The following is a 12,958-nucleotide window of genomic DNA, read 5'->3' as shown; positions in this document are numbered from 1 at the left end:
ACTTCAAATAAACAACCTTATGATGCACCTTAAAGAACTAGAAAAGCAAAAGTAAACCAAAACTGAAACTCATAGAAGAAAAGAAATCATAAAAATTCAAGCAGAAATGACATGAAATTTTACATGAAATTTAAATGAAGCAAATAATACAAAAGATCAATGAAATGAAAAGTTGTTTTTTAATAAAAGACGAACGAAATTGACAAATCTTTAGCCATGTAAACTAAGAAAAAAAAAGAGAGAAGACCCAAATAAATAAAGTGAGAGATGAAAAAAGAGACATTACAACAAATACTGCAGAAATTCAAAGGATCATTAGTGGCTGTTATGAGCAACTCTTTGCCAGTAAGTTGGAAAATCTAGAAGAAATGCACAAATTCCTAGATGCATACAACCTACTAAGAGTGAACCATGAAGAAATCCAAAACCAGAATAGACCAATTACAGGTAACAAGATCAAAACCATAATAAAAGGTCTGTCAGCAAAAAAAAGCCTAGGACCCAATGGCTTCACTGCTGAATTCTACCAAACATTTAAAGAAGAAATAATTCCAATTCTACTCAAACGATTCTGAAATATAGAGGAGGAGGGAATACTACCGAACTCATGCTATGAGGCCAGTATTACCCTGATACCAAAACCAGATCAAGATACATTAAACAACAACAACAACTACTACTACCACAGGCCAGTATCTCTGATGATATGGATGCAAAAATCCTCAACAAACTACTTAGAAACCAAATTCAACAACACATTAAAAAGCACAGTTATCATGACCAAGCAGAATTTATCATAGGATACAAGGATGGTTCAACATTTGCAAATCAATCAATGTGATATACCAAAAGAATGAAGGAAAAAACCGTATAATCATTTCAACTGATGCTGAAAAAGCATATGATAAAATCCAAAATCCCTTCATGATTAAAATCCTTTAAAAACTGAGTATAGAGGAATATACCTCAAGATAATAAAAGCTACATGCAAAAAACCCATGGCTGGTATCATACTGAATGGAGAAAATGTGAAAGCCTTTCCTCTAAGATCTGGAACACAGCAAGGATGCCCACTTTCACCACTGTTATTCAACATAATACTGGAAGTCCTAGTTAGAGCAATCAGGCAAGAGAAAGAAATAAAGGGCATCCATATTGGAAAGGAAGAAACCGAATTATCCTTGTTGCAGATATGATCTTATATTTGGAGAAATCTAATGACTCCGTCAAAAATGATTAGAACTCATAAACAAATTCAGTAAAATTGCAGGATACAAAATCAACCTACAAAAATCAGTAGCATTTCTATATGACAACAGCAAACAATTCAAAAAATAAATCAATAAAGTAATTCAATTTACAATAGCTACAAATAAAGTAAAATACATAGGAATTAATCTAACCAGAGAAGTGAAAGAATTCTACAATGAGGACTACAAAACATTGATGCAAGAAATTGAATAGGACACACCCAAAAATGGAAAGATATTCTACATTTATGGATTGGAAGAATCAGTGTTGTTGAAATGTCTATACTACCCAAAGCAATCTACAAATTCAATGCAATCCCAGTGAAAATACAATCACATACTGCACAGACATAGAAAAAACACTCTTAAAAATTATGTGGAACCACAGAAGACTCAGAATAGCCAAAGTTATCCTGAACAAAAAGAACAAAACTGGAGGGATCACATTACCTGGCTATACTACAGAGCTATAGTAACCAAAATGGCATGATACTGTCATAAAAAAGACACATAGACCAGTGGTACAGAATAGAGATCTCAGATATAAATCCATACACCCACAGTAAATTCGTTTCTGACAAAGGTGCTGAGAACATACATTGGGAAAAAGACAGTCTCTTCAATAAATGGTGTGGGGACAACTGGATATCAGTATGTGGAAGAATAAAACTAGACCCCATCTCTCACCATATACAAAAATCAAATAAAAATGGATTAAAGACTTAAATCTAAGAACTCAAACTATGAAACTACTACAAGAAAACATTGGGGAAATTCTCCAGGACATTGGTCTGGGCAAAAATTTGTTGAGTAATACCCCACAAGCACAGGTAACCAAAGCCTATTAACAAGAGTAGAACACACCCAGGGAGCCTCCCAGTAGGTGCAGGATGGGAAACATGGAGCAGAGCTTCCTCAGCCAAGCCACCCTGGCTGCTCGCTTACTGTTGCCTGACAGAGTCTCCCAGTTGTTGGTTAGGCTGCATTAGTGCAGCAATCACTGACTGAATCCCCAGAGTCAGACTCCCAGAGAGGAATCCCAGAACCTCAGGTCAGAGAATAGGAGAACAAACCTCCCTGCAGGAAGCTGAGTTGGCACAGATGGCTGGAGGCCTCTCTGTGAAGCCTGCACACTCTCTCATGCTCCCTCTATTTTTAGTATGGTGCTTCATCCCTGCCATTAGTCATGCCTGAGTTTCATTGAGTCCAGATGCTCTCTGGTTCAACTTGTCCAGGAAATAAATTTGTGTTTTGTGTTCTGCCAGAATTGGAAGGAACTGTTGTCTGGCTGTATGCATGAAGTGGAGAATGAGGTGAATCCAACAAATTCTTAAGCAATTTTTTTTTTTTAGATAGAGTCTCACTCTGTCACCCAGACTGGAGTGCAGTGGTGTGATCTTGGCTCACTGCAACCTCCTCGTACCCAGCTTAAGTGAATCTCCTGCCTCAGCCTTCTGAGTAGCTGAGATTACAGGCATTCACCACAATCCCTGGCTTGAACTCCTGACCTCAAATGATCCACCCACCTTGGCCTCCCAAAGAGCTGGGAATACAGGCATGAGCCACTGCACCCAGACTTAAGCAAATGTTCATATCCCACCTTAGGTCTTACTACATGGTGCCTGAATTTCACACTAATTGCTTTGTAACACATTTAAATATCAGTAAGCATGTTTCAACTCCTTTTCTTTTTTTTCCAAATTGGCTTAACTAAAGACTTGGGTTTGACATAACAGATCTAAACTCAGCCAAAGTACCTGCAGAAGCTACTGATTGTGAAATTTTAATGACAGCAACATTCTGTCAGGTGAAAGAGATAAGCATAAGCAAGGAAAACATTAAAAGGATGAGTCTCATTACAATGGGCAGTCTTGTTCTGATTTCTTGGAAAAAGCTGCCCACAGCATGAAGTCATCAACTTCTCATTCTGCTTTGCAGTTTGAATGTCTCTGGGTATAACACTGGGTATTTCAATGACCTTTCTGAGTGTCCCACACATCAGGCCTGAGGGTTGTCCAAATTATCCAGCTTCAGCTTACAGGACTTCATGAGCAAAGCAATTTTTGTCCTTAGTTGAAGAGAGTGTTAGTCCATTCTCACACTGCTAAAAAAAACTACCTGAGACTGGGTAATTTATGAAGAAAAGAGGCTTAATTGACTCACAGTTCCATAGGCTCTACAGGAGGCATGGCTAGGGAGACCTCAAGAAACTTACAATCATTGCAGAAGGGTGAAGCATGAACAAGCACCTCTTTAAAGGACAGCAAGACAGAGAGCAAAGGGGGAAATACAACACACTTTTAAACAGTCAGATTGCATGAGAACTCATTCACTCTCATGAGAACAGCATGGGGAAAGTCTGCCTCCATGATTTAATCACCTCCCACTCGGTCCTTCCACCAACACCTGGGGATTACAATCCAACATGAGATTTGGGTGCAGGCACAAAGCCAAACCATATTATTCCTCCTTTAGGCCCTCCCAAATCTCATGTCCTTCTCAATTTCAAAACACAATCATGCCTTCTCAACATTCCCCCAAAGTCTTAACTCATTCCAGCATTAACCCAATAATCCACAGTCCAAAGTTTCATCTGAGACAAGGTAAGTCCATTCTGCCTATGAGCCTGTAAAGTCAAAAACAAGTTTGTTACTTCCAAGATAACAACGAAGGCATAGGCATTGGTTAAATTCTCCTGTTAAAAATTGGAGAAATTGGCCAGGCACGGTGGCTCATGCCTGTAATCTGAGCACTTTGGGAGGCCGAGGAGGGCAGATCACGAGGTCAAGAGATCAAGACCAGCCTGGCCAACATGGTGAAACCCTGTCTCTACTAAAAATACAAAAAAAAAAAATTAGCTGGGCGTGGGGTGCACACCTGTAGCACCAGCTACTTGGGAGGCTGAGGCAGGAGAATTGCTTGAACCCAGGAGGTGGAGATTGCAATGAGCCGAGGTCACGCCACTGCACTCCAGCCTGGCACCTGGTGACAGAGTGAGACTCTGTCTAAAAAAAAAAAAAAGAAAAGAAAAAAAAATTGGAGCAATTCGCAAAAACAACAGGGTTACAGGCCACATGCAAGTCTGAAACCCAACAGGGCAGCCATTAAATCTTAAACCTCCAAAATAATATTTTTTGACTCTATGTGTGTATCCAGAGCATGCTGATGCAAGGGGTGAGCTCCCAAGGCCTTGGGTAGCTCTGACCCTGTGGCTCTGCAGGGTACAGCACCCTTGGTTGCTTTCATGGCCTGACATTGCATGTCTGTGCCTTTTCCAGGTGCATGGTGCAAGCTGTCAGTGGATCTACCATTTTGGAGTCTGGAGTATGGTGGCCCACTTCTCACAGCTGCATTAGGCAGTGCTCCAGTGGGGACTCTATTTGGGGCCTCTGACCCCATATTTCCCCTCTCCACTACCCTAATAGAAGTTCTCCATGAGAGCCCCACCCCTGCAGCAGACTTCTGCCAGGACATCCAGGCATTTCCATATAGCCTCTGAAATCTAGGCAGAGGATCCCAAACCTCAACTCTTGCCTTCTGCACACTCACAGGCCCAACACCACATGGAAGCCATAAAGGCTTGGGGTATGCCCCATCTGAAGCCACAACCTGAGCTGTATCTTGGTCCCTTTTAGCTATGGCTGAAGCTGGAGTAGCTAGGGTGCAGAGTACCATGTCCTGAGGCTGCACAGACTAGCTGGATCCTGGGCCTGGTCCAAGAAACCATTTTTCCCTCCTAGGTCTACAGGCCTGTGATGGGAAAGGCTGCCATGAGTGTTTGTAAAATGCCCTGGAGGCATTTTCCCCATTGTCTTGGCTATTATATTCAGCTCCTCTTTACTTATGCAAATTCTGCAGCCTTGAATTCTTCTCCAGAAAAATGGGTTTTTCTTATCTACCATATGGTCAGGTTGCAAAATTTCCAAACTTTTATGCTCTACTTCTCTTTTAAATATAAGTTGCAATTTCAAACCATCCTATTTCTTTATGCATATGAGCATACATGTTTAGAAACAGCCAGGTCACCTCTTGAATGCTTTGCTGCTTAGAAATTTCTTATGTCAAATATCCTAAATCATCTTTCTCAAGTTTAAAGTTCCTTAGCTATCTAGGGTAGGGGCAAAATGCTGCCAATCTCTTTGCTAAAGCATAGCAAAAGTGAGCTTTACTCTAGTTCCCAATAAGTTTCTCATCTCCATCTGAGACCACCTCAGCCTGGACTTCATTGTCCATATCACTATCAGTATTTTGGTCACAACCATTCAACAAATCTCTAGGAAGTTCCAAACTTTTCCACATCTTTCTGTTTTCTTCTGAGCCCTCCAAACTGTTCCAACCTCTGCTTGTTACCCAGTTTCAAAGCTGCTTCCACATTTTCAGGTATCTGTATAGCAGTATTCCACTCTTGGTACCAATTTTCTGTATTCACCTGATCTCACACCGCTATAAAGAGCCACCTGAGACTGGCTAATTTATTTTTTCTAAAAAAAAGAGTGGTTTAGTTGACTCACAGTTCCACATGCATAACAGGAAGCATAACTGGGAGGCCTCAGGAAACTTAAAATCTTGGCAGAAGGGAAAGGGAAAGTAAGCACCTTCTGCACAGGACAGCAGGAGAGAGTGAGAGAGCAAGGGGGGGTTTAGAGCAAGATTTAATTTAAACCATTAAATCTTGTGAGAACTCTCTATCACAAAAACAGCATGGGGGAAATTTGCCCCAATGATCCAATCACTTCCCACCAGGTTACTCCCCCAACATTGGGAATTCCAATTCAAGGTGAGATTTGGGTGGGGACACAGAGCTAAACCGTATCAACCAGCTTGACCACACATGATATTTGTCTTTCAAAATTTCCTTTTCACAAACCTTCTACAAATTTGTTATATTCATTTAGTTTGTCCTCTACTCTTCCTCTTTCCCTTTGTGGAATAACTGGTCACTCACTTTAGGACAAAAATTACTGTCTGTTTTTCTTACCTCTTATCTTATAACTTTCTTTATAAAACATCTTATTTTCCTCACATAGAGTTGTTTCTCTTATTCTCTAGTTTTACTTAGTACATATTACAGTTTTAATCCCTAGCACTCTTAATTTTCAATGAAAACTATAAGCCTTGTGAACTGTTTTATATCAGCATTCTGTAGATAAGCACCATTTTCATAATTTCTAGAGAAATGTTTCCTTGTAATATAATTTTTCATCTTTATTAACAGACCCAGATATATTTACCTTCTCTACACCACATAAAAACTGGATGCCAAAGTATATGAACTTTAAATTTATATTCAGTAATTGTTTTAATATTTTAACTTTCTTAGAAATGACTCAGCCATTTAATGAATATTAATTAATTTAACATAACTTTTAGATTTCAAGTTACTAAAGATATTTTTGAAGCTGTAGATTTTTTCCTGCTTATGTTTACCTAATTCACTCCTATCAATTGTTCAAATTGCTCATTAAGCAAAGCTAGCCATTGAAGGAGTTCATGAAATGCCGCCCCAAAATATGCTGCTTTGGTGTACTGATTACTTCAAGCTGAAGTCACAAGAAAGAAGGAAAGAAAGAAAGAAGGAAGGAAGGAAAGAAAGAGAAAGAAAGAAAGAAAGAAAGAGAGAGAGAGAGAGAAAGAAGAAAGAGTAGGAAGGAAAGAAAGAGAAAGAAAGAAAGAAAGAGAGAGAGAGAGAGAGAAAGAAGAAAGAAAGAAAGAAAGAAAGAAAGAAAGAAAGAAAGAAAGAAAGAAAGAAAGAAAGAAAGAAAGAAAGAAAGAGAGAAAGAAAGGAGATACATGTGAAAAACGTGCAGGTTACTTATATGTGTGCCATGGAGGTGTGCTGCACCTATCAACCCATCCTCTAAGTTCCCTCCCCTCATCCCCTACCCCAACAGGCCCTGATGTGTGTTGTTCCTCTCTCTGTGTTCATGTGTTCTCAGTGTTCAATTCCCACTTATGAGTGAAAACGTGGTGTTTAGTTTTCTGTTCCTGTGTTAGTTTGCTGAGGATGATGTCTTCCAGCTATTAAGCAATACTTCATCATCTACCTCCTCCCACTTTCTCACCCTCTGAGTTTCCCTTGTCTATCATTCTACACTCTACATCCATGTGTACCTATTGTTTAGCTCTCACTTATAAGCAAGAACCTGAAGTATTTGTCTTTCTATTTCTGATTTGTTTTACTAACTTGCCTCTGGTTCCATCCATGTTTCTACAAAAGACATGATTTCATTCTTTTTTATGGGTGAATAGTATTTAATTCCATATATACACATGTTTCTAATCCAATCATCTGTGGATGGATGGATAGGTTGGTTCCCTATCTTTGCTATTGGGAATAGTGCTACAATAGAGAGAGAGGGACAAGTATCTTTTTGACACAATAATTTCTTTTTCTTTGGGTAGATACCAGTAGTGGGATTGCTCAATCAAATGGTAGTTTTATTTTAGCTATTTGAGAAATCTCCATACTGTTTTCCATAGAGGTTGTACTAATTTACATTCCCACCAACAGGGTATAAGAGTTCACATTTCTCTGCATCCTCTTCAACAATTGTTTTTTTAAATATATAATAGTCATTTTGACTTAAGTAAGATGATATCTCATTGTGGTTCTAATGTGCATTTGTCTGATGATTGGTGATATTGAGCATTTTTTAATATCCCTATTGGCCATTTGTATGTCATCTTTAAAAATATGTCTATTCGTGTTCTTTGCCCACTTTTTAATGCGATTATTTGGGTTGTTTATTGTGAGTTATTGAGTTTCTTGTCTCAAAATAACTGTCTGGGCCAGGTATAGTGGCTCACACCTGTAATCCCAGCACTTTGGGAGGCTGAGGCAGGAGGATCACTTGAACCCAGGAGTTCAAGACCAGGCTGGGCAACATAGTGAGACCCCATCTCTACAAAAAATAAAAAAATTAGCTGTGCATGGTGGCACATATCTGTAGTCCCAGTGACTCATGAGGTTCATGTGAGGAGATCACTGAAGCCCAGGAGGTCAAGGCTGTAGTAAGCCATGATCATGCCACCACACTCCAGCCTGGTGACAGAGCGAGACCCTGTCTCTAAAAAACTTTTTCTAAAATAAAAATAACTAACTGAATCTCAGAAAAGAGTGCATTGAAGACTAATTTAGATATCCAGTTTTTTAATTTAGCTTCTGTTTCTTAACTAGATTACTAAGTACAGGGCAAAGCCCATTAATAGGGCAGACAAAGCATTTCTCCTCCTCCTCCTCTTCCCCTTCCTCTTCTTCTTCTCCTTCCTCTTCCTCTTATTCTCTCCCTTCCTCTTCCTCCTCCTCCTCCTTCCCCTCCTCCTCTCTTCTTCTTCTTTTGAGACAGGGTCTCACTCTGTCAATCTCAGCTCACTGCAACCTCCACCTCCAGGGCTCAAGCAATCCTTCCACCTCAGCCTCCTAAGTAGCTGGGACTACAGGCACAAGCCACTATGCCCAACTAATTTTTATATATTTTTTAATACAGACAGGGTTTCACCACGTTGCCCAGGCTGGCCTCAAACTCAGAGGTTCAAGTGAACTACGCTCCTCAGCCTCCCAAAACGTTGGGATTACAGGTGTGAGCCACTGTGCCCAGCCCAGACAAAGCATTTTCTATGCCTGGACTCATCATAAAAATTAAACTCAAGAATCTTGCCAGGGCATATCAGTGGTCAGAGAAGCATACATGGTGACCTGAGGGTTTACCTGCTATAAATACTTTTTTCTAGCTTTCTTTTCATCTTTGAGTCGGGACGGTAGCTAGTTGAAAAGGTTAGCAGATCCCAATGTTCTTATCAATTAGCTACTTAAGCTTTTCCTTTTCCCTTGGTAAGGAGTCTTTCTAAAAAGGCAATTAAAAAATCTTTTTGGACGCTTCTGCACATAATTAAAATAGACATCCCCGGGTGGGCCTAATTTGGGAGCCCTTATTTTTAAGTATACTTCTTAGATGAACAGTCTTGTTTATCTAGAACATTCTACAAATGGCCATGGTAATTCCAAATTGTTTTTAATAAGATTTCATCATTTATGTAAGTACAATCATGCATCGCTTAATGATGGGAATACATGCTAAACCGTCAGGTGATTCCCTCATTGTGCTAACACTACAGCGTGTACTTATACGACCTATAGCCTACACCTACACTGCAGGATAGAGCCTATATCTCCTAGGCTACAAGCCTATAGAGCCTGTTACTGTAGGCAATTATAACACAATGGTAAGTATTTGTGTATCTAAACATAGAAAAGGTACACTAAAAATATGGTATAAAAGATTTAAAATGGTAGACCTGTATAGGGCATTTACCATAAATGGAGCTTGCAGGCCTGAAAGTTGCTCTGGGTCAGTGAGTTAGTGAGTGGTGAGTGAATGCGAAGCCCTGAGACATGATCAGATACTGCTGTAGAGTATGTGAACACCATACATGTGGGCAAGACTAAATTTATTTTAAAATTTTCTTTATTCAATAATAAATTAACCTTAGCTTAATGTAACATTTTTACTTAATAAATGTATTAATTTTTTTAACTTTTTGACCCATAATAACAGCTTAGAACACAAACGTGTTATATAGCTGTACAAAAACATATTCTTTATATACTTATCCTATTAGCTTTCTTCTATTAAAAATTTTTTTTGTACTTTTAAAACATTTTTGCTGAAAATTATGGCACAAATATACATTCGCTTAGGCCTACACAGGTTCAGGGTCATCCATATCACTGTCTTCCACCTCCACACCTTGTCATTCTGGAACAGTTTTAGGTCAAAAACATGCTTGGAGCTGTCATCTCCTGTAATTACAATGCCTTCTTCTTTTGGAAGGACCTGCCTGAAGAACCTGCCTGAGGCTGTTTTACGGTTAATTTTTTTCATAAGTAGGAGTACACGCTAAAAAATAATAAAAAGTATAGCAAAGTCTGGGCACAGTGGCTCACGCCTATAATCCCAGCACTATAGGAGGCTGAGTTGGGTGGATGGCTTGAGTTCAGGAGTTCGAGACCAGCCTGGACAACATGGCAAAACCTCATCTTTACAAAAAAAATACAAAAATTAGCTGGGTGTGGTGATGCACACATGTAGTCCCAGCTACTTGGGGGACTGAGGCAGGAGGATTGCTTGAACCTGGGAGTTCAAGGCTACAGTGAGCCTTGATCATGCCCCTATATTCCAGCCTGGGTGACAGAGTAAGACTCTGTCTCAAAAAAAAAAATGTAAATACATAAACCAGTCATATAGTTGTTTGTTGTCATTATCAAGCTCTATGTACTGCTCATAACTGTATGTGCTACACTTTCATACAACGGGCAGCGCAGTAGGTTTACACCAGCATCAGCACAAACACATGAGCCATACATTGGCCATATCACCATGCAATAGGAACTTTTCAGCTCCATTATAATTTTAAGGGACTGCAATCATATCTACAATCCATCACTGACCAAAATATTATGTAACACATGGCTGATCTGCAGCTTCTGGAGCCACAACACTTAAATGTAAAAGGCAGGTGGAGCCAAAATGTGGAGTACTCAGTTCTTTAGAAGTTAAGGATCTCATTTTTACTTGACATCTTGGGTCTCAGAGATGAAATAAAAGTCTAAGAGGTGAACACCATGAGGTTGGGTCATGAGATGCTTCTAAAATGTTCCTCATTGCACAGAAAATTTCTTGAGGCTGGCACATGACCAAATGTCAAAATAACATGTTTCATGACCCGGCTTATTCTTCCTCGGAAGACTTTTGAGGTGTTGGGGCACACTTACCAGTTTTTAGATGCCTGACTCATGCTCATCAGTCAAGTTGTCCTTGGGTCTGAGATCCCCATAACCAACTTCCCTTACTTTAGCAGGCAAGGAAAAAATAAATAAATAAATAAAAGAAACAGGAGAAAACCCAAATCTTTGCAAATTCTAAAAGCCAGAGTTATATTCCTTATGCAGTAACAGCCAATTACCGCAACCAACTTCAATTACCTCTAAAATCCCAGGGAGGTCATGTACCCTCTCACGGCACAAACTATTTTCCAAATTATTTTTAATAATAAACCTTGACATCCCAAGGTCATGCACTCCCTCCCAGCACAAAGCAACCCTGAATTAAAAGACAAAAAGAACATGGGTGGGGGCTCACTGCAAAGACAGCAGAGTCGGAACCCAAGAGGAACTTTACTTACAACCCTTGGGGCTCCATGAGGAAGACAGGGGACCTCAGACAGCTTCAGCAGTGCCTCCCCTGTGTTCCGCAGGCGTCTCGGGGTCATTAGCAGTCCTCTCTCAGTCCTTTCAGAGATTGCCAGAAACCATCAAACAACAAAATTGCAACAAATTTAAATATGTAACTGGTTTTTATTTGTGATTCTAGAATCAGGCAACACTTATCTTTACGAAAAAAATGCGTGTTCCCATGAGCTGAGAAAAGGCCATTGGTGCTCATCAGTGATAGTCTGGATAAAGATAATGCAGTACATAAATGCCATGGAATACTATGCAGCCATAAGAAGAAATGACATCATGTTCTTTGCAGGGACATGGATGGAGCTGGAAGCCGTCATCCTCAGTAAACTAACGCAGGAACAGAAAACCAAACACCACAAGTTTTCATTTATAAGTGGGAGCTGAACAATGAGAACACATGGACACAGGGAGGGGAACAACACACACGGAGGCTGTGAGGAAGGGCAGCGGAGACAGAGAGAGCAGCAGAATAAATAGCTAATGCATGCTGGGCTTATACCTGGGTGATGGGTTGAAAGGTGCAGCAAACCACCACGGCACATGTTTACCTATGTGACAAACCTGCACATCATGCACATGTGTCTCAGAACTTAAAATTAACTTTTTTTTAAAAAATAAAGAGCTTAGGACTGGAGTGTTTGAATAATCTGTTGAGTTCTAAATGATAGAGTAGTCCATAATTGCCTGTTACCTGCACAGGGATAATGAAGGCAAGAGAATGTTGCCTCCTGGAATGTGAGGGCCAGACTCAGGAGCTCTGGCTCTGGGTTGGGTAGAGTGCACATCTATTTAGATCTATGTACAGTTTGAATAACGCTACATCTGAAAATTCAAACCTCAAATGCTGCAAAATCCAAAGTTCATTGAGTGCTGACATGATGTTCAAAGGATGTGCTCACTGGAGCATTTGAGTTCAGATTCTCAGATTAGGGATGCAGCACCAGTACATACAATGCAAATATTCCAAAATCCCCAAAAATAAAAAACCTGAAACACTTCAAATGCAATCATTTCAGATAAGAGAGGCTCGACCTGTCCATATACATATAAATAGAGAGTCACTGTGTGCCAGGCCCTGTTCTAGGTACTAAACGCAGCTCTGACCAGAGTCCTGCTTTCCTGGAGCTCACCCTCTAGAAGGGAAAAGAAAATAAGTAAATAATCAGGTAAGACAACCTCAGGTAGGGGTGAGGACTCTGAAAACAGGAAGGCAGGCTGAGGAGCTGGGGAGGGCGCCTTCTCACAGAGACAAACCAGCATGGAGTGGGAGCTCCATCTGGAAGCCGATGGCCCTAGGAGAGCAGGCAGCAGAGCAAACTCCCCAGATGGGAAGACACTTGGGATAGTTGCTAAGCAGCAGAGCAGCCAGGGAGGACATAGAGAGGGTGAGATGGCAAGGACCAGCACATGCAGGGTTACGTATACTCCGGGAAAGGCTTTTGAACTCATTCTAAATGAAATGAGA

This window comes from Sapajus apella, unplaced genomic scaffold (genome assembly GCF_009761245.1).
Source record: "Sapajus apella isolate SASKATOON/1434 unplaced genomic scaffold, GSC_monkey_1.0 scaffold23, whole genome shotgun sequence".
In the NCBI taxonomy this organism is placed as follows: domain Eukaryota; kingdom Metazoa; phylum Chordata; class Mammalia; order Primates; family Cebidae; genus Sapajus; species Sapajus apella.
Note: the sequence above shows the minus strand (reverse complement) of the source record.